The sequence below is a fragment of the Aptenodytes patagonicus genome, chromosome 2 (assembly GCF_965638725.1).
Source record: "Aptenodytes patagonicus chromosome 2, bAptPat1.pri.cur, whole genome shotgun sequence".
NCBI classification, from domain to species: Eukaryota; Metazoa; Chordata; class Aves; order Sphenisciformes; family Spheniscidae; genus Aptenodytes; species Aptenodytes patagonicus.
In genome coordinates this window covers 145,894,566-145,900,604 of record NC_134950.1, presented here as the reverse complement: position 1 = coordinate 145,900,604, position 6,039 = coordinate 145,894,566, and positions in this window count along the sequence as shown.

The window sequence follows — 6,039 nt, the reverse complement described above, 5'->3', positions numbered from 1 at the left end:
CCCCCACCCCGCGGTGGGATGGGGGAGAGAATTGGAAGAGCAGAAGTGGGAAAAACTCGTGGGTTGAGATAAAAACAGTTTAGTAGTGGAAATAAAATTATAATAATGTAATAATAATACACAAAGCAAGTGATGCACAGTGCAATTGCTCACCACCCGCCGACCGATGCCCAGCCAGTCCCCGAGCAGCGGCCCCCCCGGCCAGCTTTCCCCCAGTTTATGTACTGAGCATGACGCCACATGGTATGGAATGTCCCTTTGGCCAGTTTGGCTGTGCCCCCTCCCAGCTTCTTGTGCACCTCCAGCCTTCTCAGTCGGTAGAGCATGGGAAGCTGAAAAGGCCTTGACTAGTGTAAGCATTACCTAGCAACAACTAAAGCATCGGTGTGTTATCAGCTTTGTTCTCATACTAAATCGAAAACACAGCGCTGTACCAGCTACTAGGAAGAAAATTAACTCTATCCCTGCCGAAACCAGGACTGGTAGCAGCACACTGGGGGATAAACACGCGTGGGGTGGAAACGTGTGTGGACAAAACACGCATGGGAATAAAACTCACATGCGATAAACTCCTGTGGACAAACAAAAGTGTGGGAATGTACTTACGTGGACTAAACACACATGGGTATGACCTCACATGGGGGTAAACGCAGCTGGGTATGAACTCCCGTGGCAGAAACACATGTGGCTATGAACTTGCGTGGGGTAAGCACTCCCGGGGAGAAACTCATGTGGTGTAAACTTGCGTCAGGGTGCGTGGGTATGAAACACACGTGGAGAAACACATGGGGGGACATGCATGGGAGGATCGTGTGTGGGGATGACCTGCACCAGGGGGCCTGCCTGGGATAACCCACAGCAGGTAATCCACCCAGGATAATCCACACCAGATAGCCCACCTGGGATAATCCACACCAGGTAATCCATGCTGCGTAACTCATCTGGGATAACCCACACTGGATAACCCACACCAGGTAATCCACCTGGGATGACTCACAGTGGGTAACTCACCCACACCGGACAACCCACCCTGGATAATGCACAATGGATAACCCTGTTACTGTAAGTCGGCAAATTAAAAACTCTCTAAGACTCAATTTGGAGTTTTAGAAAGCAGGCATTCTTTATTGCGGCGCTCGGCGCACAGGCGATCGCTCCACCTAGTGTGCGCACCGAGTTGCTCAACTACAGAAGTTATGTACAGTTAGAATATACATATTCATTAGATTTCTGAGAAATGATTAACACATTCAGGTTATTTCCTGGAACTCATTAACATATGTAAAAGTCTTTGACGCATGCACTCTTATGCCCATTGGTGGTCTTTCAGGGTCCTCTGGTGGTCGTCAATAGTCTTCCTCACCGTGTCTTCGCGGATGCACAGTTTGTTCTTTGGCTCGGTTGCGCATTTTGCTTACACAAACTAGCTTATTTCAGCATAGCTTCCTTATCTATTCTACGCCAAGATACAAAGTTTCAAGGTCTTCTTTTGCCTACTGAATGTTTAGCTCATCTATTCACAGGGTACTTCTACTGAAGGTCTAGCTTATCTACGGAGTATGTCAAACTTGGCTACATTACTCCAAGAAAGAGAACCATATGTCTCTTCAGTATTCCTTTATACTCAGTATCGACCCACCCAGGATAACCTACACCAGGATGACCCACACAGGGTAACCCACCTGGAAGAACCTACGCCAGAATGACCCACCCAGGATAACCCATGTGAGCTAACCCACCCAGGATAACCCACACCAGAGAATCCAGGCAGGACAACCCACCCGTGGTAATCCACACTGGGTAACTCCCCTGGCCAACAGGCTGTATTATACCAGCGATGTTACTCGGACAGCGGAGCACACGGACACGTGTTCTGTGCAGCGGGAAAAGGTGGGTCTTGTCAACAGCAGGACCCTGCCTGGCACATGCTGTAGTGATCGATGCTTTGTGCGTGTCAGGCCTTTATTTGCCCAATGAGCACACTTGCCAAAATCATGCCACTTAAAAAGATTTCACAGATGGGGCCCCTACAACAGCTGTATTAAAAATATTAAATTTAAGAGTGGATGCTTGGTTAGAAGCCATGGCAGATCACAGCAGTATACATTAAAAACTGGAAAGCTGTTGCCTTCTTGGTTGTTTACTTCATCACCCTCTCATCTTGCGATGTATTTATACTCTTTGGGGGCATATTCAATGCTTACATTTTACTAATGGATTGAATGCCTGATACTCACTGCTCAGGTCAAGTCGCTGTAGATTTCTTAGTGATGTAATAGATTCGGGGAGCTGGCCGATATGATTATTATTTGCAATTAAATGGACCACATACTCCAGTTCCCCTATGCTGGCTGGAATCTCCTTTAATGCATTGTGAGAGATGTCCAGTTCCCTGAGGCAAACCAGTTCAGATAGCTCCTCTGGAATTTTAGTTAACTGATAAAGAAATAAAACCATTTGTTTAGATACAACTCCTTCTCTTCTGCAAAAAGTTTAAAAGGTAACTTTCCTGCAGGCAAAATAATATCCCATAATTTACTTCCAACAATAAAAGTTTCTGACCTTCGATTCTAGTGGAAGCTAACTTGCTATTTTCCAATAAAAATATGGGTGCTGAGCACAGAAATTTGCAGGGAAGCTTTTTAGACATGATAATAGAAAGGCACTAAAAACCATGCAGTAGAATAATACCTCCACAGCTGCAGCTTTGGAAGTTCTTCTGGTCATTGTTACAATGAATGAAAAATTTTATCCTCTCAGAACATCTAATTTTATTTTCTGTCTTCCTCAGGCACAAGAAAATGAAACACGTATTTTCTTCTTTTTCATTCTGTTCTTACTTTGGTCTTTTGTAATTTTTACTTTCCTTCTTGGAACTTCAAGTGTTCTCCAATTACTGTGGAAACTAAAGCTACAGCTCTCTGGGAAACGGACGTAAGATCACATACTTTTTGCTCCTGGGTCTGAAGAAAGCCAGCCCTTGGAAAGGATCGTAACCTCATAACCACATTCGAAATCGTATCAAGAAATATGAGCCTTTTCTGAAATCAGGTATGAAATACTGATTTTGCAAATTCTGGTGAAAAGAGATATTTAAATGCCTAACTCATCAGGAGATTGTTTTGCCCCGTTCCTTAGCATAAAAAAAAACCCCGAAACTAAACTTTGGATTTTAGAAATGTGAAGCAATTTTCTCTGCTTTAAGAAATCAGGGATCCAATATAGCTTTTCTTGTTTGAATCAGTGAAAGTTTAATGACCAACTAATTTTAAGAAGTATGACATGAGTTGGAAGGATTTGTTCATTTCACAGAGAGGAATCTTGGAGGCAGGTTTATCTACCAAATTCCAGCTAGCCGTTTTGTCTCTTGATATCCATCGGGATGGAAAATACCTACCTTCCTAATAGTACTAGAAAAATAAAAAACAGATGATCTGTTTCAGATCAATCAGATTATCAAAATATCACCTCAAGATATACCTCAATAACACTAAAGTGAGGTTCACGTCTAGTATTTCTAATTAAAAGTGCATCCTAGTAGATTTTTGTCCAGTTCTGATACTAAAAATAGGTAAATATGTACACGTATTTGCCTCTCTAGAAACTATTTCTCTGCTCTTTGTTTACCTTAGGTGTATTCAAACACAGGAGCTTTTACATCTGTTAGGAGGAAGTCTGTTAATAATAGTTTTGCAGCACAACAACCTGTGCAACACAAGTTTTTCCTACCTAAAGGAAATGTTCTCTGACCTTCAACCCATTCATTCGACACACTGTCAACGTCTCCAGTGAAGAAAGATGACATATTTCAGAAGGAAAAGATGCAAACCAGTTGTTTGATACATTTAGGTCTTTGATCACTTCCAGATTGCTAATCTGCAAGTTTTTAAACACTTTAAAGAACACAGTTCTTCAGGAAATGAGTCAAACTCATTATGGTGGAACAGCAGTACCTGGAGAGCCTTCATCTCGGACACCACTGCTGGCATGCTATTGATTTCATTCTCACTTACATCCACACAAACTAGTTTTGTAAGGCTACACAAGCATGCAGAAAATGAGGACCGTTTGTTTGTGTTTAACTCTAGATGCTCCAAATCTTTAATGTCAGAAATTCCAGGTATTATTTCTAAAATAGAGTTGCCACTAAGATTTAAGGGTTTAAGATCAAATAGTGCACACAGTGTATTTGGAAACTGAGAGCTTATTATTGCTGAAGTCAGCACTGGTTATCCATATACAATTTTTTAATTCAACAGGAATGTATGTTAATGTGTTTCCAGAAAACTCTATTTTGGAGAGGTCTTTTAAACGTGGTATTTGTTCATCCAATGAGTCCAGTCAGTTTCTACTTAAAGAAAACTCCTTTAAATGTTTAAGGCTGTGAATATTAGCAGGAAGCTGGGTTAATTATTACGTATAATGAGATGTTTCAACATGGTACAGTTGCAAAAATTATCTGTAATACTCTTGAATAATTTTTTGCAAGGTTCAGAAACCTAAGTTCTCATAAATTTTCCACTTCATCTGAAACAAATTCCAATTTGTTATCGTCAACTCTGAGTTCTTTTCGTCAACCAGAAAAGCTGCACAGGCAAAAATATAAGCTTACTGTTACAACTGAAAATTCTTGTTGTTTCTTGATCACTTTAATATCCTTTGGTAAACTCTGAATCAAGTTCTCACACATGCTGAGATCAGGAAAATAGCAGAGATTACTAGATTAGGAAGGTAGCAGAGAACCTTGGGAATATTGAGATTTGATTGGAATCAATGTTGAGTACCTTCAAATTTTTCATGTCAGCTATGGTATCTGGCAAAGTTTTTAGCTTGTTCTCTGAAAGCTCTAAAGCTTCAAGTTTTTTCAATGCAAAAGGAAATTCATCAATATTGTTGTGATTGAGAAAGAGTTCCTTAATATTTACAAGCTTTGACAATTCTTTAGGGAGACATGATAACTGGTTGTGACAGACATTCAGTACTGTCAGTTTATGAAGTAAGGGTATTGCTGGTGGCAACAGTGTCAGTGTCAGGATTTCCAGATTAGATTATCTGTATTTGAATGCAATGTTTTTATTTCATTGTTGTGTAAGAGCAAACATTTTAAATTTGGGGTTTCAAAAGCAAGCAGAGGCATGTTCCCTAGTGCTTTATCATTTGGTCTAAGTGTGAAATTCTCATCTTTTTCTTCAGGCAACATATATGTTGATCCATTTTCATCCCCTTCAGGATTCATTGCTGATAGTACTACGTCTGGTCTGGCATCTCCACTGAGAGCTTCTGAAAGGATTTGGCTTAGTTCTCCAGTATCCTTTTCAGTTGATGTCAGTAGCATGTGTTTTCTCACACCTGTTTCAGAGACACCTTAAGGCATTGTGGCAGCATTTATCTCAGCTGAGAATTCACATTCCTACCTTTTTTCAGGTAAATCACCATCTATTTTCTGTCATTTTATGGCTTTCCTCATTGCCAGCTGCTTTAGGAACTTCATGTGAAATATCACTCAAACTTTTCATCGTTAGGTCAGCTACTTTAGGATTCTCTGATGAATGTAATTAGTTTTTCCTGGCATCATTAACTGGAACCTCATGAAAGCTTTTGTTTAGTCCTTTTGTATTTAGACCACTTGAATTTCATCTTCTTCCTTCTCCAGAGACATTGTTCCTTTTTCTGGGTTGTTAATTGATTCTTATCAGTATTTTTTAAGAAATCAAACTGTAAGTGTGAAATCTATATGGAATAATATGTTTTAACATTAGTAGACCAAGCTAGGAATTGTAAAAGATCTTGATAAAAATCTAGTCTTCCACATTTGTGAACTTTCCCACTTCTCTGTTTACCCCCAAAAAGGGATTACTTTGCTGCAGTGCTTGCTAATTTAATACCTTGTTTTTCCAGACAACAGACTACAGATCACAAAACATACATCACAAATATGTGATTTGTTGCTTGACATTTCATAGAATAGCCCAAGCTGTCTTGGACAACTGACAATGCTCAGCTTAGTGGACATTTCAGAGTTTTCTAGAGCTCTGTTTG